A 27,606-nucleotide genomic window follows, 5' to 3' on the forward strand; every position below is an offset into this window, starting at 1 on the left:
TCATATTTTCATACCAAAATCGGATTTCATATTTTCATACCAAAATCCTACTTGTATATACAGCTGGTTTTCGCCGTTCAAGTTTAAAAGCCTACGAGATATCCCAAATTGGTTTAAAAGCTGGTTTTATACATGTGGATCTTTGCCTGATATACTTCTTTGTTCCATTAAAGAATTGAAAAAAAAAATTTGAGTTCAATAAAAATATTAGTAAAAAAGACCCAGATTTATATTTAGGGATTTTATATGAAATCTCATGGATTATGAGATGGAAATATGTTATAAGCGATGATAATGATAGGTGAGATTATATCCCAAATCTTGAAAGACAAGTTTATAATGGTGGGATATTTTCACCACCATACAAGTTGTCCCCAATAAAATCACCCTTAAAAAGGTTGTCCCAGTTAATTTGACTGTTACTAGTGAAGCAGATGAATTACTTGACTACTTAAATCAAGTAGAAACAAAACACATTTCCAAAGTTGAGCTTAGAAGAAGGCACTTAATGGCCTTACGAGAAGAGAAGACAAATGTCTACGTCCCAGCCAGATGACGAAAACTAGAATGAAGAAGGCTTCGATTCAGAGTACTTTGAACCTTTCACATCACAATAAAGTTAAAATATTGTTCAAGATAAGGGACGGTTCGACTCCAATCAATCCAGGACACGTGCCTCGACAGTACCTGAAAAATCACAGGGAAAAAGACAAAGAAATTTACGTTTTTCACAAAAAACATTGTAGCAATTACTGTAGCAATGGTCAATGTAGCAATTTCACTATTCAGTCACTATAGCATTTTTCAGTCACTGTGCAGACTTCAAAATAAAACAAGTCCACCGAAAATCTATTGTGTGAATTTCAAACTAATTCAAGTCCACCGAAAATCTATTGTGCGAATTTCAAACTAATTCAAGTCCACCGACACGATGCGGACTTCAAACAAGTTCAAGTCCACCGATAATAAGGGTCTATAAAAGGAGGGACTCCCTCTTCAAAGAGGCATCTCAAGATTTCTATAAAACTATAGTCTTCTCTAGTAGAAATAAGAGAAGCCTTAGGAGTGGAATGCTTGGAACTGTTTTTTCCCATATTGATGTATTGAACTAAAGCTTCCTTCTTAGTTACTTATCAATCAGCTCGATAATTAGATTTTTTTTCTTTTGGGAGAGTATCTAAACTCAACCCATTCATATCAATAATGGCTTTATAAAAATTACATTGACAAGACTCACCATGATTTTGGTTGTCACCATCATTCGGATCGGAGTCAGAACGTGAAAGAATTAATTCTTCATCTTCAATTTCTCTGATTAACATTTCTTCACCAGATTCAGAAGAGCTATTCGATGATTCTAATTTTTGTAAAAGAAGATTGTATAATTGTCTTTTGATACTATACTCAAAGGGAATTAATCTTTTTTTTTACTCTATATTTGTTTTTATAATGTCCTACTCTACCAAAATTAAAACAAACGTGTCCTTTTCTTTCTCCCTTTTTTTAAAAAGATTAGCATCTCACACATTTTTTATAAAATGTTCCTTTCGCTTTAGAAGACTGGTCCCTCTTCGATGATGATTTATACTTCTTATACTTTTCATCCCTTCGAGAGTTTTCTTTATAATGTAAACTAGATGGTAAAAGAGTATTATAACCAAAAGATTCACAAAAATCTGTAACTTCCTTTTTGCCTGTCATTCCTTGTTTATCTAATTGTCTTTTAAGTTTGAGATCTATGCACATGGCAAGGCCTTCGGCGCAAATCTCGGCTGATAATTCTCCAAATGTATATTGTGAGTATGGTACAATACCATTATGCTTGTTTTTAAGTCTGGTCTTGACCTTTTCATCAAAGAGATTTGGAAGTCTTAAACTAAAATTTTCTTTCCAATGATCTGTTTTGCTATCTTCTCTTGACAAAAGTCTCAAGTAAAAAACATCTTTATACCATTTAAAATGAGATAGGGTTGGACATCGAAGATTGGATAATAAATCTTTTGACGAGCGGCTAGAAGAGCAGTACTACCTACAAAGTGAAGTGTAATTGTGTAGATTAAAGTGCTTACTGCATTTCTTTCATCTACTATGGTTTCTTGAACTTGTCCTGGGCCTATTTCTTTTTTAACAACCCATTGTTTAATAGTATTTAAAATCTGATTTCAGGCGGATTCGTGTAAGTAAAAATCCCACCATCGTCGAAGCCATCCAGTAAATCCACATATAATAGCCTTAGTAACTTCGTGGTCTTTATTACCATTAGCTTTACAGGCAATAGCATATATGGTCATGTGCTTCATTAAATCAAGCATTTGCGCTTCAGAAAAGCCATCTATATTCCAATTTACAATGAACTTTCTGAATAAGAGACTGAGCTTGCTACCAGGTCTTCTTCTATTTGAAGATCTACAGGAGTAGGTCTAGGATAATACATCCTAGTTTAGGTTACAGGCCTAGTTTTTCTTTTGTAATCAATTTTATTTATTTCTAGGTTTTCTATTTTAAAAGCATTTTTTATATCTATTATTTCCTAATCAGTATACTGATTGTTTTCTTGTACAACATTTACTCCTTTTTATTTTTCAGTGATTTTTCATACTTAAAGTTTTTTAACATATTCATTTACATGTTCTTGATTGCCTTCTTTCTTTTTCATTCCATGTAAATTAAATTTCCCTATTGCTATAATGGGAGGAGGCTTCAATATATATATATATATATATATATATATATGGAAAAAGCTAACAATAGCTAGGCAGCTATAATGAATAGTAATGTAGATGGAATCTCAGTTTTCAGATCTTCATCGAGTGGTTCAAAATACATATCATTGTTTTAATTTTAATATTTTTTTCATAAATCTGATTAAGATAAACTTTTGGGCGTACATACATAACACTATTGAACACCATATAAAAATATAAAAAAATTATTTTAAATAATTTAAAATAACTCAATTACCACCGTAATGTTTCAGGGGTATTTCAATCATTTTATATTTTGAAAAATATTATATATATATTTTTTAATTATGTGCCCTATTTTTAAGTATATACTTCTAAAATTTCATTATGATCCAATTTTTAGAAAAACATATCAAAATTCATATAATGATATGCATTTTGAACCATATGATAAAGATCTAACGGCTCTCATTCCACCTATTTTACTATTCATTATAGTATATATATATAGGAAAACGTTTATATAAGGTTGCAACCTTATACTGTAGAGCTACGGATGCACCTAAAAAATCCATCGGAAAAGGTAGCTTTAACGTTGAAAAACCCTTTAATTGATCATCTCGACATCGAGATGTATGACTATGAAAAAAAGAGATTTTAAGTCTCACAAATAGTGCATTTTTCAACATATTATCTACACCATCCATTTTCAAGATTTTCATATGTTTATAGATCTACTTGATTTTAACCATTTTTGAAATTTAAAATTTTATAATTAGATATAAAAATAGATTTTAAAATAATCCTAAGAACATATTATATCAAAATTATATACCATAATAAAATTTGAAGGCGCACCTTACCTCTACAGCTACGGTTGCATCCGTATGCCAACTGCACCCATATATATATATATATATATATATATATATATATATATATATATATATATTATAACCCTTGTGGTTTGAAAGATATGGTTATTCTATTGAAAGGTGCTCAAAGTTGCTTTCCGCACCAAAAATTATTTTTGTATCGTAAATGTCATGATTTTATGTCCCTTCTTAACAAAATGTTTTGAGGTCCACTCTAAGTTTTTATATTTGCATTTTGAGATTATTTTCCAAAAACAAATTGAGAGAGAAACTCCATGGGCATGAAGAGAACAATATTATTTTATTGGAGTAGGGTCATCATAAATTTCTATAATCTGATATGTTTTTATGACGTGAACATTACTTATTTATTTCCATCTGAAAAATATTATTTGGGATTCAAACTGTGATATTAAATTTTGGTTTTGAGTCTAATTTTCAATAGAAAATGTTTGAGGGAAAAGCTCCATGTGGATTGACAGAAAAGATTTTTCTAATGGAGGGATTCTAATCCTGATTTTTTGTTGTATGAATTGTATTGTGACGTAAATGTTACCAGTTCACTGAATGGTGTGATTTGGGGATGTCACCAACTATAATTTTTTACTTTTGAGTCTATTTTAATATTAAAAAAGTTGGAGAGAGAAATTCTCTGTTGAGAGATCGTATTTTCATCTTCTATTCTGCGGTAAATTGAAATGTGTCACATTTGTGTACTCCTTTGATTCGAAGCATTTTCAGGGTCATTCTTAGTTCCATAGCGTGTCATGGGTATGATATATGACAGTAAAAATTTCAAAGAGATGTCATGAATTATTAGGGGGATATGACACCATAGGTTAAGGGTGCTCAGTCTGGAAACTGGAAAAAGAATAAGTGTATACAATACAGGTAAAACAATCTTGTTTCCTCTTTGTTTCGGGCAATGAAAGAAGTAACTTGATTAAAGAACTTCCTTGAGTTGCAAAGATATGACCCCATGTGATGAGGGTGCGTGAAATATCTTCTACGATAATGAGTCCATGATTCATACTGCTAATACTGAGGACGTAAAAACAAACTACGAATGAGATCAAAGCAGCAAAAAGAGAGACTTCATGACTTCCACGAAGGCTATATACATGAATCCTTAGTGAAAGGAATGATGGCAAAAGAGTTCGTCAGGTCATCTAATAAGCATAAGAGAGAATAAGTGAGAAATACTTGAGAATGAGATTGTAATGGGGGAAAGAGAGTGAGGGTGAGTTATTGAAAGGCCTTCAAAGGCTAAGTGGGAGGTGTTGGGGTTATATGGTCATTCAAAGGTGGGGTTATATAGCCATTTAAAGGCCTTATGAGAACATTTACTGAAATCGTATCTAGTGATATGTTGGCTCAAGTGGGAGTGTGGTCCAGTTTGGACTATGAGGCATTATAAATGCAAGAATAACTTGAGCATTAACTAGCTATGGTTCAAGGTGATGTCTAAAGCCTATACCCTGGGCATTTTGTGCACAACAGATTAGGGTTTCAATGTAGGGTTATCTTGCTAAGGTTACAATTGTGCCCAAGGCGGTTGGCCAAGGGATTGGATGTGACTCATGTGTGTGATGATAAGGGCCAAAGTCCTCATCATTACCATCACATACCATGTATACTAGATAGTCATCCAGGAAGCAGTCAATTGGATGATGGTGTGTGTTGTATATATGTGCTAAAGAGATGACTCCCTACAATACTGGGTTGTGTTAGAAAGACCCATGGAGCATAGTGTCGGAATGGAGCATAGACTTGTCCTCAGGGAGTGACATGTAATCCATGGACTAGGATCGTGTTTCCTTTATATATTGGTTGACTTTGATAGTCCCTAAGCCCCTTGAAGGATTATGGGCCATGAGAACTTTTGGGTCAGTTTGAAAAGGTGTAGTGAGATACGATTTCTATAAATGATGGAATCCTCAATATATTTGTTATATTTCTAACTTTTTAGATCCAATTCTCATCAAATCTTATTAAATATGTTTAATTATGATTTAATTATATTTTAGATAATTAAAATAAACTTTTAGACCTCTCTGGATATTTTATTTTAATGAAAAGGGATTTTTAAATGGAGAAAAATCAATTTTTTGGATTTATTTTAATCAGAGAGCAAATTAAAATATTTAAAGGTTTTCTAAAATTCATTTTAATATTTCAAAAAGTTTATTTAGGTGTGGGGCCCCATTGGGACTTTGGGCCCACCATTATTCGAATCCATTTTTGTGGGCACGTGGGGGCCACATGGCTCTCCATGTGTGGAGCACCACGCTCCCTCCTTTCCTTTTTGTGCGGCTCGTGTGCTAAGCCACCTTCTTGATTGGAAAAATAAAGGAAAATGTTATATAAAAATTTTGATTAATTTCAAATAGGAAAGTGTAAAGATTAATTAAAATTGATATGCAAAAAGATACTATTTTCTCTACACAATAATTGATGGGAATAAAGTTATGGAAACTGAGAGATAATGGTTCCATCTCATTCTTTTTAATCATGATGGCTTATCTAAAGAATGAATGGACGATATATCTTCACCCCATAGATCTCCATGATCAAAAGTCAAGATTCAATCTCATAATGATGGCAAAAATCTACCCTAAAAAAGCCTTTATACTATAAATACTCTCTATGGGGGGGTCTTTTCTTTACACCTTTTTACTAGCCTTCTCTCTCTCTCTCTCTTTCTCTCTCTCTCTCTCTCTCTCTCTCTGAATCCTTCGGAAGTCACGCCTTTCTCTCTCTCTCTCTCTCTCTCAACTTAGCTTAGGTTTAATATGTAGAAGGTAGAACCCTAAGGAGGGCACACCCAACCCATAAGGGTGGCACACCTCTAGCTTGTGTGCATTGAGATTTGCTCTCGTGTTGAGCTTTGATCAAAGTCCCATCCCAATGTCATACTCTCAAGAGGTTTCGCCTAGGCTTCCCTAGTTATGAGATGAGGCTAGACCAAGATATCGTGCACTATTAATGGAGGAGACCTGGTGTGGGGTGTACGAAGTCCTTGGGGGTAACCAGAGGCAAGGTAATTGGTAATTCTAATTGCTCCATATTTCTTGATTCTTCATGCATTTTATTTTTTTAGTATTATAAAGCATTATAATTGTATGTAAGAGAAGATCCTAGGTTGTATTAGGGTATATTTAATGAATAAAGTTGTACTTTTAGACACTCGCAAGTGTTCTAGCTAGTATTAATAAAAGAAAGGGTGACTCCAAACAGAGCTTGACAATTTAGTGTGCCACATCAACTATGACAAAGGAGAGGTAAACTCTAGCACTCGTGCCTAGTTTGAGCCCACTTTACAAATGTTTGCTGGTCCTTCGAGGATCACCAACCATAGAGAGGGTTATATGTCGAAATCAAGGTGCTATGTTGGAATATCAGGAGCCTAAATAGCGAATCGCGCAAGAGAGATGTACTTTCGGTTTGCAGAAAGGAAAGGCCTGATCTCTTGCTGATTTAGGAAACTAAAATGGAGGCCCCGACCCTCCACACAACTAGATTGGTTTGGGGAAATAGATCTTTGGATTTTGTGAGTGTTGATGCTTCAAGCTCCTCAGGTGGTATATGGGTGCTTTGGGACTCATTGGTTTTGTCTGCTATCCAAAATGCTCCCAGACACATCTCTATTTTGTTTCAAGAGCCTTTAGGACCATTTCTCTTGATGTTTATCTGTGGTGTATGGTCCTAACAGAGCTGATGAAAGAACTGCCTTTTTTATGAACTATCTAATATCCAGGTTAATTTAAATTTACCATGGTTTGTTTATGGAGATTTTACTGCTATTAGATGGCCAAGTGAATCTTCATCTTCTCCGCCTATTTCTCCTTGTACGCATATTTTTGAAAATTCTATTCGGCAGCATGAATTGATTGATCTTCCTTCAATTGGAGCTAACTTCACTCAGTCCAATCATAATTTGCAAGATCTAGTTTTGACAAGGTTGGATAGGTTTCTAATTTCATCTGAAATTGTTATTCGATTTCCAAGTATTAGTGTGAAAGCTCTTCTTAAAATATCTTCAGATCATGTACACTTTTACTTAATTCTAATGAATTTTCATTTGGACCCTCCCTTTTTAGATTCGAGTTGTCTTGGCTGTCAGAGAGATCTATGTTCAGCTTAGTAGAAGAATTCTGAAAAAACACAAAAATTAAAAGTTGGAAAGGGATTTCAATTATAAAAAAATTACAACTTCTGAAACAAAAGATTATTATTTGGAGGAGGAACGTTTTGGGGGATCTATAATAAAAAATTGGCGAAGCGAAAAATCACATTGAGGAGATAGATAATTTGTAGTTTATGGGAGGATATCTAACCCAAGATCAAGTCAGAGATAGAAGCTTATTGGTGGCTTCATACAAGCAATTGCTTAGATTGAAAGAGATTCATTGGAGGCGAAGATCATGTGTGAAATTGTTCAAGGAAGGGGATACAAACACGAGATTTTTTTATGTTATTGCTAATGCTAGAAAAAGAGGTAACTCTCCAAAATCTTAGAATTGAAGGGTTAGATTGTGGTAATGGACTGGATGTTGAAAAGGTTGTGGTTAACTACTTTAAGAAGGCCTTTGTGGCTGAAAGTGAACTTGGCCCTTCTATCCAAGATCTTCCCTTTACTAGACTACCTCGCGAACAAGCCAAGTGATTGGAAAGGAAATTTGAAGAACAAAAAAATAAAAAATGCAGCATTTGACCTTGGAAGAGATAAAGCTCTTGGGCCAAATGAATATCCTATTGCCTTCTTTCAAACTTTCTGGGATACCTCGAACAATGATAAATTTCAATTATTAGAGGAATCTTATTCTGGAGGAAGAGTTAACATTGCAATGAATTTCACATTCATTGCTTTAATTCCAAAGAAAAATGATAAATATAGTCTTGACGTGACCTATTTCTAATAAACAAAAACCTGCACCTATCATCTTGATCTTGCCTGGATTTACATTACTACATTATGCAATTTACGTTAGATAAATTACATAATTTCTGTGTAAGTTGCATTATGTAACTTATATTATATGTCATTGCATATAACAATTATGTGTTGGGCCTTAATACTACGACCTTAGAGGTTAGATGCCTTGATCTCGCCCCCTGGTCGGGATGACCTGATTGTACGTGTCTAGAGTTTCAATGAGAACCCGAGACTTGAGACCGCTCCCTCGAGAACCGTGCAAAGAAAACATGAGCAGGAGTACCAAACGATGAGAGATGAATTAAGGTCATGAGGTGGGACTTACTTCACGTGGGTCTGTGACACACTCGGGCTAGCTCGCATGGGCGTCCTCTTAGATCACATCAGAATGCCCCCCAGGCTTGTGGCCGGTTTGGAATCGGCTCTTTGACCTGTTTTCTCCTTTCCTGCAAATGCACACACACACATCAAAGATACCGAGGTGTGGGTCATAGGACCCCACCTTATTACAGGGTGAGTGCACACATGCGTGTGTGTACTCAAGAAAGACATAGAAAAGAACATAGGATAATTTGTATCAATTCAACAGCCTCACGATGTCCTCTTGACGAGGGACTCTCGGTACATATTTTACAAGAAAGAAATAAAAAAGGGGAAGATAGAGAGAAAGAAAGTGTTTGTCCTTGAAAGAGAGAGGAGGAGAAATAAGAGAGAAGGCTAAGGTCAGCTTAACTCTCGCTAAACCTTCCAAAGAGACGAAAAAGAATGAGAGAAGAGAAGAGAAGAAAAGAGATAAGAGAAGTGAAAATGAGAGAAGAAGTTTGACAAGGCGGCTAGGCTGGCACAGTGGCAAGACTGGCGCGGCGACTGATTCAGCGTGGTAGCTAGACGGGCACGATGACCGACACGACGGCTAAACTACTCAACGACAAAATCAACACACCGGCCAGTCTGGCACAACAACTAGTTTGCCATGGCAGCTGGGCACGGTGACTCAGACCGGCACGACAGTTAAACTGTTCGAAGACAAGACTAGCGCGAGCACAAGGCTCAACCTGCCCTCTAGTCAAACGATCGAATGAGAGAAAGAGGGGAGGTGAAGACTAGCTTGACTCTCACTAGGTCTTCCAAAAGAGATGAAAGTGAAATAACAGTGATGGAAAATGAGATGAAAATAACTTGGATGAATTAAAATAAAATAAAACTAGAAAATAGAATTAGAATTAAATAAATTAAAATAGAATGAAGTGAAGTAAAATAAATAAAATGAAATGGAGTAAAATATAAATAAAAGGGATGGAAGAGAATAAAATGAGATGAGACCATTAAAATAAAATAAATAATGAAATAGAATAAGGTATGATGGGGTAAACAAGTGAGATAAAGTAAATAGAACAAAAGGGGTAAAATGAAGTGAATGAAATAAATGAAAGGGAGGGAGTAAAATGGAACAAAATGAAAAGAAAAGGATAGACGAAATAAAATAAGATGGGATGGTGTCAAAAAAAAATAATAATAAAACGAAGATAGTGAAGATTAGTTAAAAGGGAGAAAAAATTTGCTGCTGGTTTTTTGTGTGAATGACAAAAAGTAGATTGTTTACAATAGAGAAGAGGTGCTTTGGTTAGGAGAGACAGAGAGAGGAGAGAGAGAGAGAGAGATGGTTTCATTGGGTTATTTGGGTTCAACGAAATATCGTGAGGGGAGTGAAACGAAGTTTATCGAAACAAAACAAAACAACGAAAAGAAGGGAAAGTGGGTGTTTTGTCACGAACGGCAGTGAAAGGGAGGTTTTGGAAACGGTGGTCGCGTGGGACCACTGGGAAAAGAGGAAAAGATGCTCGTGAGGGTGCACGGCGGGGGAGTGACCATGCAGGGAGAAGGTGGACACGAGGGTATACAGGGAGCAGGTGGACGTGAGGGTGCATAAAGAAAAGTAAAGGTTTTTAAGCAAAACGGCATGTCGCAGTGGGTATCACTAAAAAATACAATTTATTTGATTTAAAAATTATATAAATAAATAGGGGTAAAATGCCGATTTTACCCCTTCCCAACAATATATAAAATTTCAAAACGGTCCTTGTTGCACTCATAGAATATGTGCGATTTTTCTAGCCCGATTCAGGGTGGCTCCGGTGCCCGTTTCGCCAAAAGATAATTGTTTTCTCGTTGGGCTCGGCATAACAATCAATTTGATACCAACTTCGAAACACAAACCGTGTTTTTTGGCCACGATCATGCAACTCGAAATTCGTAAGAAACTTTAAAACTTTGGATCGATATCGTGCTTATGTCTTGATGTATTTTCGTGATTTCTTCGCTAAATTGCACTGAGCATGCCACCATAATTGATTTGCAACAAACACAGCCCGATTTCGTATTCGAACGAAGATTTTAAAATTTTTGGGTATTGGACGGAATTTGAATTCCGACAGCTGGAATTTTGCAGAAACTTTAACACCTTTGTACGCCAAATCTAATCATTTACCACGCGCGAGGTTCGGACCAGACATAGCTCTAGACCTTACGCACGTAATTCAATTGGTTTCGCATCGATCGGGTACTGGAGCACGTGATATGGCCACTCGAGTGGGTCGTGCTACTGCTGATTTTCCTGCAACCTTGATTACGAATCACTAACTTCTCTTTAGCTTTTCTCTCTGCTCGGGTGTCGTCACAGGCTGTGTCACATATCAAAATGTTCGCCTTCACGAGACGAACATGCTTCCAAAATTTGGGGTCGATTCGACTTAAAACGAAGGAGATATGAGTCTTCAAAGTTATTGTTCATGACTGTAAAAACCAATATTCTTTAATGGAGATTGGTGCAGGGAGGTGCAGCTCTCATTTTTCAGTCTTTTGCCCATAACTTTATCTTGAAACGTCTGTTTAAGCCGAAATTTGACCCATAGAGGTTTTCGATTGTGTCAGATCTAATGGCGATGGTCCTGCAACCATTTGACTCTCCATTAATAGGGTTCCAATTATAGGGTCCGTTTCAGGGTGTTAGAGATCAATTTTTTCAAAACAATTTCTTTGTCTGCACTGCCTTAGACATGTCAGATTGCGATGAAACTTGGCAGGTGGCCTTTTGAAGTCCTTAAGAATATTTTCACTCGTTCTGGAGAAATTTTGAGACTGTCAAAAATTCTACTATAAATCAGGGCTGTATTCACCGGCTTCTCTTTTATTCTGCATCGGGGACCCTAGATGCTGAAAAATATCTTCAAATAGCTTGCCCCGCCGAATGTTGTGCTTTGAGAGAAGAATGAAGGACAAAATTCAAAAAATGTCCTTCAGCTTTATTTCTTTTTTCTTCTTGGCGACAAGATCACGTGAACGTCGAGGAGATATCCATGTAACATTGTAACCAGGATGCTCAGACGTCTGGATGCATTTGTCGCAGGTCCATTCGTGGAGACTTTGCGGGAGAAGAGATATTTGAGGGATCCTGTTGAAGTCCTCACCCTCAAAGGATTGTTTTGTGATTTAGAGGGATTAGTTTTTAAAGTCCTCACCCTGTCAGACGGTACCTATGACGGCATTATGATAATGACTAGACTACGTGTTCACCCAGCTCTGAAGAAGAGATGTCGACTGGGCTATGTGTTCACCCAGCATTGAAGAAGGATGTTGACTAGGCTACGTGTTCACCCAACACCAAAAAAGGGATGTCCATTAGGCTACGTGTTCACCCAGTACTGAAGAAGGGATGTCAACTAGGCCACGTGTTCACCCAGCACTAAAGAAGGGATGTTGACTAGGATACATGTTCACCCAACACTGAAGAAGGGATGTCGACTGAGCAACGTGTTCACACTACACTGAAGGCAGATGTTGACTGGGCTACGTGTTCACCCATCACTAAAGAAGGATGTTGATTGGGTTACATGTTCACCCAGCACTGAAGAAGGATGTTGACTAGGCTATGTGTTCACCCAGCACTGAAGAAGGATGTTGACTGGGCTACGTGTTCACCCAGCACTGAAGAAACATGTTGACTGGGCTACGTGTTCACCTAGCACCGAAGAGGGATGTTGACTGGGCTACGTGTTCACCTAGCACTGAAGAAGGATGTTCACTAAGTTACATGTTCATCCAACACTGAAGAGGGATGTTGACTGGGCTACATGTTCACCCAGAACTGCAGAAGGATGTTGACTGGGCTACGTGTTCACCCAGCACCGAAAAGGGATGTTGACTAGGCTATCTGTTCACCCAGCACTGAAGAAGGGAGAACGAGATGAAGGACAAGAAAAGAGAGAGATAGATGAAGATATAGAAAGGAGAGAGAAAGAGAGGCATGCACAGCGCTGCCACTACCATGCATGTCAGGAGAGAGAAGAAGAGAAGAAGAGAAAGAGGGGCATACACGGTGTTGCCACTGTCGTGCATGTCAAGAGGGAAAAGGAGAGAAGAATAGAGAAAGAGAGGCATGGTCGACGCTATCACTGCAGTGCATGTCAACAGAGAAGAAGAGGAGACAAAGAGAGGCATGCATGGTGCTGCCACTACCCTGCACATTAAGAAAGAACAGAAGAAAAAAAGAGAGAGAAAGAAAGAAAGAGACGCATGGGCGGTGCCACCACTACCGTGCATGTCAAGAGTGAGAAGAGAAAGAGATGCAGGGAAAGAACGAGATAGAGAGAGGAAGAAACAGGCAAGGAAAGAGAAAGATATAAGAGAGAAAGGAGGATGTTGAGGGATGCTTTTAAGTCTGCTCACCCGGTTGGATGATATTTGTTATGATGAGGGATGCTTTTAAAGTCTGCTCACCCTATTGGACGATATTTTTGATAATGAGGGATACTTTTAAAGTCTGCTCACCCTATTGGACGATAATTGTGATGTTGAAGGCTCTTTTTTTCGGGTCCCGAAGTCAGGGGATTCTGGTATCGGGCATTTTTATTTTGGACTGCTGGCTGAAGCCGCCTACGGCGGCGAGCGCTGCATCAACCTGCTCTCTTGGTACAAGCGTCCTTTGCGAGTTTTCACTTGGACTTGGGAAGTAGCACCGTAGAGACAGTTTTCACCAACCCCCCTATTATTTGGGGCTTTTTTTACTCATGACCTTGCAACCACGCCCACCCTTTTCTTTTCCGTTTTTACTCACGGTGCCCTTTTGGGTTTTCACCATGCCTGGGTTTTTATTTTCACATAACTGTCTTACCCATGGTTTCGTGACCATGCACGTCCATCATTTTTACTCATGGCGTTCCCTTATTTAGGTTTACACCATGCCTGTTATTCCCTTTCTTTTTTTTTTCTTTTTCTCTTCTCTCTTTTGTTTTTTTTTTGTAAGGGCAGGTTTAGGGTCATGCCTCTGAGACCTGTACAAAGCAGTTTAATGTCGTGCAGTCAAGACAAGCACTACAGTTTAAGGTCATATTGCTTGGACCGTGGTGGAGATGGATGGCATCCTTTGGAGGCCATGGAGTGAGCATGGTGGTGGTTTGACTTACTTTGGGAAGATGGCACGAGGCTACCTATGAATGATGTATGACGTATGAATGGAAGGTGGAAAGTGGTGACCCACTAGCTGATGGCGAGTATGGAGGGCATGATGGCTCGTCATTATTTTGTGAGCATGGGTAAGACTCATTAGGGAAATGATGACTGGTGATGAAGGAAAATGGATTTACTGGGGAGTTATGAGGGTGGTACTCGCAAAAGGTGTGTGCGGATATGTGTGGAGGTTTATTTAGAGTCCTGCTTCTGGAACCTATGCAAATCAGTTTAACATCATGCTGTCAGGACGTGTACTACAGTTTTAAGGTCATATAGCTTAGACCGTGTCTATACAGTTTAAAGTCATGCAGCTAGGACCATGCAGTTTAAGGTCGTGCAAATAGACCTCTTCTACAGTTTAACGTCATATAGTTTGGACCATGCAGTTTAGGGTCGGGAATCTAGACCATTATGTGGGTCGCTTGGTAAGAAAGACTCCACGGGGAAGAGGTTTGTGGAAAGTGACCCGACTCCCTGGGGATAAGATGGAAAAGGGTCTAGGTGGGAACAATGATTTGTCGAGGAGCAGACCCATTGGGGATTGAAGGGGTAAGCATAACTCCTTGGGGGCTGAAAGTCTATGGCATACACCTAATTCCACTGGGGATGACAGGATGAGGCATCAGTTTAGCTTGACTAGGGATAGTGACGGAACACACACGGCTGCACAGTCGTGCTCAGCGGTAGCATGCTCGGCAATGTAGCAGAAGGACACACCCAGCGCCAGCATGCTCGGTGATGATGCATGTACAGTGGTAGCAAAAGGACACACCCCGCGCCAACATGCTCGGCGATGATGCATGCACGACGATATCATGAACGGCTACACATGGACGACGCTAGCATGAACGGCTTCACACGGATGATGTTGGCATGTGCGGCGATAACATGCTTATCAGTGACGTGCTTGGCGCTAGCATGGGTGGCAGCTGCATGCATGGCGCTAGCATACACAGCACTAGCATGCGGGGTGTTCGCACGTGCAACACTAGCATGCGCGGCGATAGCATGCGCAGAGGTGGCATGCAGAAAAAGAACATGCACGGTGACAGCATGCTCAGTGATGGAGCATGCAAGATAGTTGAAGGGGACACACAGGACGGTTAGTGGAACACGTACGGCAGTTGAGGAGACATGTGTGTGAGAGACACGTGTGAGTGGCAGCTTGCGAAGGACCTCGGGCTCAAGCTTAAGAACTGATTCCCCGATCAACCCGACCTCATGGGGGAAAAGTATTTCAAGGTCTTGTGCCCCGAACAGACCACCGAGGGGTGCCTTTAGAAGTTCTCACCCTTGTTGGATGTGTTGAGGGAAGGTTTAAGGTCTTCACCCATTTTAGGCTGTTGTAGAGGTAGGGGCACGCATGACAAGAAGTTAGGTCATGGGTAGTTACGGTGCATTATGGATGTTTCAAGAGAGCCACGAATGGTGTATTTCAGCTAGGGTAAATGGGAGCCCGATGGTGAAAGGCCCTATCAGGCAAACTGGTATAAAGTCACACGGTCGGGACTGTGGTACGCCTCTTTGGGATATAACATTGTGGAGGCAGACACATGCTTTGGAATCTCACAATTAGAAGTGCGATACGCATCTTTATCGATGAGGCAGTCGCATGCTTTTTCTTCGAAGCCTCACAATCGAAACTGTGGTACGCCTCCTTAGGATATAGTTTTTTGGTGGAGGCAGTCACATGCTTTAGAATCTTACAGTTAGAGCTGCAGTACGCCTCTTTATCGATGAGACGGTTGCATGCTCTGCTTAGAAGCCTCACAGTCGGAACTATGGTACGCCTCTTGGAGAGACAAGTGCATGCCTTGATGATTACAGGCTCTGCTTCGAAGCCTCATAGTCGAAACTGTGGTATGCCTCTTTGAGATATAGCATTGGTAGAGGCAGTCGCATGCTTCGAAATCTCACAATTAGAATTGTGGTACACCTCAGTGAGGCAATTGCATGCTTTGCTTCAAAGCCTCACAACCAACTGTGGTATGAACGAGGGCATGCCTTGATGATTGCATGCTCTGCTTCGAAGCCTCACAATCGGAATTGTGGTACCCCTCTTTGAGATATGCCATTGTAGAGGCGAGAGCATGCTTTGAAATGCATGCTTTGCTTCGAACCCTCACAGTGGCCACCGAGGTACACCTTGACTAGGGAGGACATCTCGGAGGGGTGGTGTTGTTTCAGCAGGGATTTGTGAAGAAGAATGTAGTAGGGGATGTGTAGGAGGGTGTCATGCGGTAACTCCATAGCATGTAGGAACAAGAAGCAGTTTATAGTCGTCTGAATAGACTATATGTCGTGCAGTTTAACGTCTTTCCATAGGGACGTGAGATATTTTTACTCGTGCTGGCCCGTAAAGTAAGGTCAGCTCGCCTGTCATTTGAGAGTTGAGTGCCCCGAAGGGATTTCACCACGTCCCTTTTATTTTGACACTCTTGCCCTTAGTGCCCTTGCAGGTTTTCACTATGCCCATCATTATTATTATTATTATTATTATTATTGTATTATTATTATTATTATTATTATTATTATTATTATTATTATTATTATTATTATTATTATTATTATTATTATTATTATTATTATTATTATTATTATTATTATTATTATTATTGTATTATTATTATTATTATTATTATTATTATTATTATTATTATTATTATTATTATTATTATTATTATTATTATTATTATTATTGTTATTATTGTTATTGTTATTATTATTATTATTATATTATTATTATTATTATTATTATTATTATTATTAGTATTATTATTATTGTTATTATTGTTATTATTGTTATTATTGTTATTATTATTGTTATTATTATTATTATTATTATTATTATTATTATTATTATTAATATTATTATTATTATTATTATTATTATTATTATTATTATTATTACTATTATTATTATTATTATTATTATTATTATTATTTTGACATATTTTTCCCATGACGCCCTAGCGAGTTTAGGGTCGTATAGCTTGGACCATGTGTGGAACAGGATCACACATAGAATCAGGCCCAAAGTTCAATTTTCCCATGTCTAAGCAATTCTGGATGATATCTTCGGCGGTATAACACTCCTCAGTCTTGTGACCAAGTAACCTATGATATTGGCAATAATTGGGCTCGTCATCCCTCCTGACTTCGTTCGGCCTTTTCGACGAAGGTAGTTCGATCACCCCCTTTGATAAGAGAATTTCAAGCAACTTGGGCATCATGGACTTTCGAAAGGAATAACTCTTGTGTCGGATTTTTATTGAGAAATGCTTGATTTTAATCTTGGGGACATCGTGTCTTTGATCTCCTTGTGGCAATAGAGTCTGGTCAACATAAGATGGGGGAGGTTTCTAGTAGCAATTCAGCTTTCCTGTCAATGAGGCATCGCATATTGTTTATGATTTGGCCACCATTCCTTTTACTAGTCCTCCGTTCCCAATCCGAAGAAAAGATGGAGAAGCGACTGATAGTGAGGGAGGTGAGGGTCGGAGTAGTTCATCACTTGAAGGCCTTGTTTTGATGTCCAGGAGAGGTGCTCGAAAGACGGTAATAGGGCTTGTGGCATGAGGGGGTACACTCAAGCTTATGAGACTTCAGTAACACTTGATGCAAGGTTTCTATCATTTCATCTTTTGACCTCATCTCAACCTGTAATTGCCTTAATGTGGCCTTAAGCTGCGCAATCTCATATTCATAAGCTTCTGATACGTCACCGATCACGACAGTTTCAACACTAGCCATACTTAAGGGTTCCTTACAATTAAGAGAACCTGAACCTCTTATAGGACGGCAAGTCTCCATCATCATCCTCAAGAGGACACATGATGCATTCATGGCATAAGGAGGGCAGGCAATTGGCTTTGCAGGGAGTCGTGACATTCTCAGGGCATGGACGAGCCACTTGAACAAGGCTACTATCAGGGGAAGCGGAGCTCGTTTCATCCTGCACTGGGGAGCAGCTTTCCTTGAATGAGAGTGACGGGTTCTCATCAGAGGTAAGATTGTATGGGGGAGAGCAAGCGAGAGAAGTAGCATGAATAGAACCAACGAGAGTAGACGGTTGTCCATCATGTGTCAAAGATTCTGTGATGAATCCCTGGAAAGACGGAAGGAAAGTGGCCAGTGGCAGGGTCCCCTTCTTATTTTGAAGGTCAATCTCGACCATGGGTTTCTCAAGCCCTTGCAGCAGCTCAACAGTATCAGTTTTCTCTTCAGTTTGATCTTGGGGAGACAGGATGTCAAGGTGGACTTTGAGGAGAGATAATGGATCATTCTCTTGCATTATGGGAAGGGAACTTGTCTCTTCATGGATCAAACTCTCCACCACAAAGGGGTCATGGCCAGCGACCTCGGTGGGTTTGGCTTCGATTTCACTTGAGGAACTGAGGCTGCTTCGGAGCAGTGCCTTCGGGCATAACATGAGTCTAGGGAAAATTGATTCAGACCCATGAGCTACCCTGTCTCGCCCCAAGAATTTACAATACAGATATTCTTGAGGTGACAGTTATGGTATCAGAGCAATAGGTTTAAGATTCTTAGGAAATTTAAAAAGAATGTACTTAAAATCACATTTATTGCGTGTACAGACTGGGACGAAGTCAAGGGGGGAAGAATGTAATAATCCTAAAATTTAGAGGACTAAATTTCTTCAACGGGGGAAGAATGTAATAATCCTAAAATTTCAAAAAAAAAAAAAAAAAAAACTTTTAATAAGTGATGGTCCATATGAGCATGATGGTTCTTAAGGACTATCACTACTTTCAAAAGCTTTTGGTTTAAGTTTTTGCTGCCTTGCCACGTCCTTTAGTGGACGTGGGCTTTAAACGTTCAGGTGTAATATAATTGTTACACCTCATGTATTAAGTGTAACTTAATAAAATAAAACAATAAGGTGTCTTAAGAATTTAAATAGGAGAGGCGACGACTCCCACCCTAGAAAATTTTTGAGATCTTTCTCTCTCTAGTCGAAACGCAATTAGCTCTTTCTCTCTTTAGCCGAATTTTTATCGGAAGCTCTCTCTCAAATATTTTAGGTAAGTGACTTCATTATCTTGAAAAATAATCCGTTCTTTTTAAAAATTAAATGAAATAATTATTTCTGCTTATTATCATGAATTTTAGGCGCGATAAATTTTATGCGCAAGCGACCTCATTATTTTGAAAAATAATCTTTTTAATAAAATTATGATATTAGAAATTTTAAATGCTGTAAATTCTTAGAAATAAATTTATTTATTTATTTTTCTTGTCTATTGTTAGAAAATTTTAGAAATAAAATTATTAGAAATAAATGTGATAGTTCTGCTTTTACTAAAATTGTGATATTTCTTTCTACTGTTTTTGAATATTTAGACATTGTAAAATTCATGTGCAAATGACTGCCTTATTATCTGAAAGCTGATATTTTTGCAATTGATTATAGCATTGTCAGTGAAATGTTTATTTGCGAATTGACATCCTATAAATTGTGATAATTCCGTATTCTTGAATTTCTATAAGAGTTTTTCTATATATTGGCAATTATGCTTGATTGTCTTTACGAACTGCTACCTTTCTAAATTTGAGCCCAAAATATTTGATTGGTTATTTTTGAAATGTTATTGAAAGTGACTGTTATTAATGGTTTCAGTGAAATTCATATTAATGATTTCGATGATATGTTGAATACATGATATTGCTGCTTTCGAATGTTTAAAGAGATTTAGAAATACTTTAAGTATGCAAGTGGACTCATCCAGTATGCCGGTGAGGTATAAGTGGACCTATCTGGGACGCCTATAGAGATTAAGTGGACTCATCTGGTACGCCGGTGAGGTATAAGTGGACCTGCAGGGATTAAGTGGACCTATCTGGGACGCCGATAGGGATTAAGTGGACCCATCAGGACGCTTATGCGGTATATAGGTGACCTACTTGGGACGCCAGAAGGGTATTTTGTGAAATCCTTTGAATTATGTACTGCCATTAAAATGTATATTCATTCCAATTATTTGGATTATACTTAATTATACATTTTTTTAAAGTGAAACTGTAATGCATTTTTGTTAATAGATCTCCTTTTAAAAAATATTGATATCTTTCAATCATGATTATTTTTAAGATTATGATGATCACTTATAGAGTAGCCAAACTCATCAAATTATGGTAAACATTTTTTCAGGATAACTGCGGTTTCATTTTGAGTGCTCGTCAGGATCAACTTTGGAAGATATTGTAGTTGTGATTAAAGTTTCTTTTGTTACTTTGTAAGAATTTGCCACTTTAAATTTGTTCTATCAATGAGATGTATATATGTTTTGACTGTCACATCTCAAGAATATCAGTATTGTAATTTCTTGGGGCGTGACATACCCTGAGCTCAGTCTGCTCATAGAAGCCATTGCTCTTGGTGCCCTGACTCAGAATGGGTCCAGGCGTCTGATCAGATGATGGTATAATTGACTCAGGATTGGTGGGGCTACTGGGGTTAGTCTGGCTCCTTGCCTTGTTCATAGGCTTGTCCTTGCCCCGAGTAGGACTTGTATCTTCATAGATAACCGGCTTCACCACGCCCCGGGTAACTGTTTTGGTGTTCTCCTCATTCGATGCTTTTCCAGCATCATCCGCATCAAGGGGAGTTAGGGAAAAGAAAGGGCTCTCGTCCTCTGCAGAGAAGTCTTCCATGATGTCCTCTTCTTTGCCCTCAGAACTAGGGGAAGTTTTAGATCTGTGCATGTGTGCACATTGCAAAGGTGTGCTTCGGGCGGGCCGGGGGATTGGCGCGTGTGCGCCCTCTGTAGAAGAACTTCGGGTCACCTAATGATCAACCCGGGCTCGAAGTAGCATGTCCGGCCTTAGGAGGCCTTGTGCCACAAGCATGTCTGTGTGATGGGATGGTCGTGTGACCATCCCTCACAGAGTGAGCAAGCATGTGCTGGGAGGGGGGACTAGGAGGTTCCCCTTCGTGTGCTCGGACAGATGCAGCAACAAGGCTGCCCCGAGCGATGCAGTGCATATGCAAGTGGTGTGCAGGGCAGAAAAGCCGAATCATGATAATGTTTTGAGGTAATCTGAGGGTTGCCCCGAGGATGTGCAGGGGTGTGCAGTTCAAGAAGACTCGAACCCTGACAGTATCTCGAGGTAACTTGAGGGTTACCCCGAGTGGTGTAGTGTGTATGTGAAGGATGTGTAAGGCCATGTTCAAGAAGAACCAAACCCTGACAGTGTCCCGAGGAAACCTAAGGGTTGCCTCGAGTTGTGCAATGTGCATGAAAAAGGGGTACAGGGCTCGGTTCAAGAAGACCCAAACCCTGACGGTGTCCCGAGGTAACTTGAAGATTGCCCCAAGGTGTAGCCAGAATGGATGGTCCACTAGCTTTGGTGGGTGTGTGTGAGGTGGTGGCTTTAGAGCTGCCTCCTCCTGGTGTCGAGCATCTAGTTACAAGGGCCGCAGCGATAGAGAATGAAGGATAGCCTCGCGGCCCGCAGGAGCAACAACAAATGAACTGTCAGTCGCAGTAGAGGGAGGGGCAGCCTCCGGGCTGGCCCGAGAAGTGGGACTGGCAAGTGAGTTGCCAGTAACAGGGTGCATGCTATGTGTGGTGGCATGTGTGCCACCAATGCAGGGCGCACTGGCAGAGGGTCCATCATTGCAAGGAGGTAGGGAGTGAGGGACTTGTTGGTCCATTCTAGTCTCTATCCATGTAATGACCAGGGAACGCGGCACAAGGTCGATGCTCAAAATAAAGGTCGGGAACGAGGTTCACGAAACCTATTCCCGATGAAGACTCAAGAGTACGGGGATTACAAAAATCCCCTGACTCGAATGAAGGCGTTAAGGAAACCCAAAGACAAGTGTGTGTATAGTGAGCAGAAATAGAAAGAAAATGAGGCCAAACAAGAATGATCCAACGATGGGGTAGCGTGTCCCCTGTGGAGTCGCCAAGCTGGTTAGATGCCTCGATCTCGCCCCAGGGTCGGGATGACCTGGTGGAACGTATCTCGGGTTTCAATAAGAACCCGGGACTTGAGACTGCTGTCTCGGGAACTGTGAAAAGAAGACACGAGCAAATATACCAATCGGTGAGAGAGGAATTAAGGTCGTGAGGTGGGACTTACCTCACGTGGGTTCGTGACACGCTCGGACTAGCTCGCGTGGGCACCCTCTTAGATCACGTCGGAATGCCCCCTGGCCTATGGCCTGTTGGAATCTCCTCCCTTGTCCTATTTTCTCCTTTCCTGCAAACACACACACACATCAAAGATACAGAGGTGTGGGTCATAGGACCCCACCTTCTTACAGGGTGAGTACACACATGCGTGTGTGTACTCAAGAAAGAAATAGAAAAGAACATAGGAGAATCCGTGCCAATTCGACAGCCTCACGGCGTGTTCTTGGCAAGGGACTCTCGGTACATATTTTACAAGACAGAAATAAAAAAGGGGAAGATAGAGAGCAAGGAAGTGTTTGTCTTTGAAAGAAGACGAAGAGAAATAAGAGAGAAGGCTAAGGTCAGCTTAACTCTCGCTAAACCTTCCAAAGAGACGAAAAAGAATGAGACAAGAGAAGAGAAGAAAAGCGATAAGAGAAGCAAAAGAAGTTTGACCATACGGTGAGGCTGGCACAGTGGCAAGATTGGCGTGGCGACTGATTCAGCGTGGTAGCTAGACGGGCACAGTGACATGTACCTGCACGACGATTAATCTACTCAACAATAAAACCAACACACCGGCCAGTCTGGCACAACATCCAGTCTGACATGGCAGCTAAACAGGCACGATGACTCAGACCGACATGGCGGATAAACTGCTCGATGACAAGATGAGCACTAGCACAAGGCTCAGCCTGCCCTCTGGTCAAATGATCGAAGGAAAGAAAGTGGGGAGGTGAAGACTAGGTATACTCTCGCTAGGTCTTCCAAAAGAGATGAAAGTGAAATAAGAGTGATGGAAAATGAGATGAAACTAAGGTAGATGAATTAAAACAAAATAAAACTAGAAAATGGATTAGAATTAAATAAATTAAAATAGAATGAAGTGAAGTAAAATAAATATAATGAAGTGGAGTAAAATAAAATAAAAGGATGGAAGAGAATAAAATGAGATGAGACAATTAAAATAAAATAAATAATGAAATAGAAAAAGGTATGGTGGGATAAACAAGTGAGATAAAGTAAATAGAATAAAATAGAACAAAAGCGATAAGATGAAGTGAATGAAATAAATGAAAGGTTTCGGGTTATCTCCGACCCCGAACCCCGCACATGATGAACAGTCAGATTTTGCGCACAAAGCCGGCGAAGTGACTACAAATTCCATCGTCGGAATTTCAGATTTCGGCCAAAATTCCAAAGTTGCAAAACCTTTGTCCGGACACGGAATCGAGCTGCATTTATTGCCCCCGCGAACGTGACGGCATGATCAGTATACTTCAATGAAGAAATCACTGAAAAACATCAAGGAATGAGCACACAATCGATTTCAAGTTTCAAGATTCATTAAAATTTCAAGTCACATGATCGTGACCTAAAAACACAATCCATGGCTCAAAGTTGGTATCAAATCGATCGTCATGCTAAGCCCTACAAGAAAACAATCATCTTTCAATCAATCGGGCATCAAAACGACACCGGATCATCCATGCAAGATCATGCAAGTTTTAGGGCAACACAGGGATTGTTTAGAAATTTGACAAATTGTTATGAAGGGGCAAATCTGTCATTTCGTACCTTATTTTCTAATTTCTTTTAATTCAATTTAATCTTAATTTCCCGTAATTAGAGTTACTTTTGATCATCCACCCATGTTTGGGGCAAATTCTATGTATACATCATGCCATCAATGTACGGAAAGGACTCAATCCCTCATAAAAGAGAGAGTTTTTACTTATTATAGTTTCTATTTCTTACCATTTTTGGGTCACATTTGGAGAGAGAGAGCAAGGTGAGAGAAACTTTTGATCCGTACCCTAGGCTTGAGGTAGATCTTCTCTCTCTTCCTTTTCTTTTCTTCTCTCTCTGTTTCTTCTTTCTCTTCTTCTCTTTCTTCTTACTCTTCCCCGTCTAAGTCCTTCTCAGAGGCCATGCACGACAATGGCAGTGTCGTGCATGCCTCTCTGGTGGTCTCACAGGTCGCGCATGGCAATGGTAGTGCCATGCGCGAGCTTCTCTCTTCTTCTGTTCTCTATCCCAGCGAGGCGTGTAGACGACGCTGCTTATCGTCATCCACATATGTACCCTCTATGTCTCAGTGAAGAACACAGACGGCAAAACTCATTGCCGCCCACAGAGGACTTCCTCTATTACGCGTCTAGCGCAGACGGTGATACTTATCGCCGCCAGCTAGAGGTCTCAGCAAAACCTATCGCTGTCTACGAGCTTCCTTTGTGTGCTCGGTGCCCATCGTCGTCCGCGAGCGTCCTCCGAGTGTTCGGTGCTCATCATTGTTCCTCCTACATTCCACACCTATCATCGTGTGCCTCATGAGAACTATCATCATGCGTTCCATTAAAGGCTATCATTGCCTGCGTAAGGGCATTTTCCCTTCTCATGATGCCAACGGCGATGCCCATTGTCGCCTAGGTTTTTCCTCCTTCTGCCTCCTCGCTCTCTTTCTCTTCGTCCCCTTTTCTTCTCTTAACTCTTTTCTATTCTCACTTGATTGGGGGTAGACTTAGCCTAGCGCCCCCATATCGGTCTCAGTTTAGAGTAGTATTGTCGTCGTGCTGATCTCGAGAACCATGCCTGTCTTGCTATCACTCCGAGTTGGTAGCTTTCCGGCCATCATGCTAGTCTCGCCCTTTAGTCAAGTTTTCTTCTCCTTTCTCTCTTTTTTTGAACCTTCCATTTCATCACTCCCTCATATGAGCATACAATGCCCTAAGACAAGGGTGGGTCGCTTTGACCCACTTGTCTTGCCAATTTACCATAGAAGTGTGGAGCAGAAAACAAGAGGATTGCAAGTCAAGGGAGGTGATTCCAAACTAGCTAAAGCAGCTGTGGGGTTTTCTTTGTGATCTAAAAGGGCGGCCACATGAGCTAGCCTGAGTGAGTCCCGAACCCATCTTAAATTCCTCTCTTATCAGTTGGTATACTTGCTCTTGTTCTTGAGCAAGGTTCTGAGAGAGTGATCCCAAATCTTGGGTTCGCTAAAAACTTGAGATACGTGTCGCCATATCATCTAGATCTGGAAGGCGAGATTGAGCCACCTAACCAGCTTGACAACTCCACTGAGGACATACTACCCCTTAATCGATTCGCTCTTGTTTGACCAGTATCCTCTTTTACTTTCTGCATTACCTTCTATGGCACCCGGGTTGCTCAACCTGTTCATCCGAGTGGGGGATTTTCTCATCCTCACACTCGTGATTGTCCTAGGGAAGCGAACTGCTCAAGCTTCCTTCCCTACTCTCCTTCTTAGTCAGGACTCACAATCTGACTCCCAGGTTCTTGCCTAAGTTAGTGCAAGAGGGGACTTAAAAGTCACTGACTCCACGCTTCCTCGCCCTAGTGGACCCTCCAAGGCCCCTTTCATCGGTGGCACGTCTACCACCTCACATAGCATGCACCCTGCTACTGGCAAGTCTCTTGCTGGTCATATTGCTGGGGCACACCGAAAGGCTGCCCTAACCACTTTCGCAAGAGGCAAGCAAGTTGTTGTCGCTCTTGAGGTTCGCCGTAAAGCAACCCCCCATACTCCTTCATCACTTCGGACATCTACATTTAGAGGCTCAGCACACCGAGATGGAGACCCTACGACCATCACCCCTCGCACACACCCAAGGGCTTGTGGTCCACCCACTCAAGCCACACCTCGGGGCAACCTTACGTTGCCTTGAGCTCGCATCCAGGGCTAGGCCTTCTAGGGTCGAACCCTACAAGCGTCATGCATTTGCTGTCCACAAATCGGGGTAGCGTTAGCACCTCGAGCACATGAGGGTCGATCGCCCCGTCCCCCCTCTCAGTACACACAGCTTCATCTTGCGAGAGATAAGGTTCCTCCTCGTCCCTCACAAACACAAGCTCATGAGTCTCGGCCTCCTCAGGTCGGACTCATTGATTGAGCCCGGGCTGACCCCTAGGTCACCCAGACAACTAACCCTAACGGTGTACACGCACCACCCTTGCAAGTTCCTTCCCGACCCCAACTCAGATGGAGTCATGAACCAGCTCCTTCTCCTGCCGCTCTTCCGACACCAGACAAGCACCTCGAGCCCTGGTACTCAAAGGTCTTCCCTAAGAGTACCATCTTGAGCCAGCCTCTGGCCAGCCGTGCACATGGGCCCCACAAAGGAACTCGGGGCAATAGCCTGATGTCAGACAAAGGCCTCTAGCCTCCAAGGCAGAAACCTAGGCTACCTTCTATCCTTGGAGCCCACTCCCTGCTCCAACTCATAGACACGGCCCTTGCATGTTCAAAGAAGGCGGGGCGGTATAGGTCTCAAGCTCGGTTCTAAAATGAAGTCTACAGCTATCTTAGGGCTAAGTAAAAGAGAGATCATCAGATCCTGACCAAAGAAGCCTCCAAGGCAATCGAGGTCGCCACCGTTTATGACCTCTTACTTCGTGACCCTTTTTTCCCTCTTCAAACTCTAAAACCTGAGCGAGTCCAAGAGTATTGCAGGCTCGTCACTGCCTAGAAACCACGGTCCCAAGACTGTCGAGAACCAGTCCTCACAAGATCAGCATACAAGGCTTGAGTCCAGTCCTCACAAGTCGGCTCCTCCTCCTGGCTCTGACTCCTAGAAGAGACGGTTAGTGTCATGGTGATCAATGACCCAGATGAAGCCCAAGAGGACAGAATGACCAGGTTCGAGGTAATGATGCAATCCATCCTTGAAAAGATGGAACGCCTAGAAGCCTCCAAGCCCACTTCCTCTCACCATTAGACCGATTCCCCAATCGATGAGGACACAGTTCCTAGACAAACACAGGTCTCCCAAGACAGTTCTGCCTCCCGCGAGGTCTCTCAAACTGAGATAGATACTATGGTGGCCCATAGCCTCAAGAACAAGGTCCCAGGCATGCAAGAGGCGTCGCTCTACTAGAAGCCATACCCTTCGTACATTGACCAAGTACCCTTCCCTCCGAACTATCAAAAGGGGAAGCTCCCACTGTTCAACTATACTATGTCTCTGCATCAGTATACTGCTCACTTCTAGGTGGCTCGTCGAGAGACGGCAACTGACGGACTCCTCCTCCTCCACCAGTTCGACGATACTCTTGAACGGCAAGCCTTCCAATGGTATACTCGGCTGCCTCCCAACTCGATACACACGTGGCAAGCGATGGAGCAGTTGTTCTACCAACACTTCTAAAAAGTCCAAAGGAACTTGGAGACAATCAAACTCCTTACCCTGAGCCAAGACCATGGTGAGCCCGTTGACAAGTTCTACACCCGATGGGGAGAGTTGGCAACCTTCCATGCCACTCCCATGACTGAGAAGGAAGCGGTCCAGACCTGCATATGAAACCTGCTTCCTAAGATCGCCCTGCATGTCGACCCTCCATGTTAGAGCTCATCTCTAAGGAAGTTCGTAGTGATGGGTTATTCAAGCACCATGGTAGCCCTCGTCGGCAACCGCCCGGCCTAACCTATCACTCCAACAGTCGGA

The 27,606-nt window shown here is 41.0% G+C and overlaps 1 long non-coding RNA gene across 2 annotated transcripts in view; it reads right to left on the minus strand.

Moving 5' to 3' along the window:
* Positions 1-282: 282 nt before the first annotated feature.
* The window catches only part of LOC148782405 (uncharacterized), a 49,996-nt gene continuing 22,672 nt past the window's right edge, over positions 283-27,606 (minus strand). The window contains exons 2-5 of one of the 2 annotated variants that reach the window (XR_016053456.1): positions 22,606-22,682; positions 22,113-22,232; positions 8,821-8,941; positions 283-687 (exon numbers count right to left, since the gene is read on the minus strand). This is a non-coding gene — a long non-coding RNA (uncharacterized LOC148782405). Of the gene's footprint in view, positions 688-8,820; positions 8,942-22,112; positions 22,233-22,600; positions 22,683-27,606 lie in introns of both variants that reach the window. The other variant, XR_016053457.1, reaches the window with a different exon arrangement.

The sequence above is a fragment of the Amborella trichopoda genome, chromosome 4 (assembly GCF_054954075.1).
Source record: "Amborella trichopoda isolate Santa Cruz 75 chromosome 4, AtrichopodaSantaCruz75HAP2 v2.0, whole genome shotgun sequence".
Classification (NCBI taxonomy): Eukaryota; Viridiplantae; Streptophyta; class Magnoliopsida; order Amborellales; family Amborellaceae; genus Amborella; species Amborella trichopoda.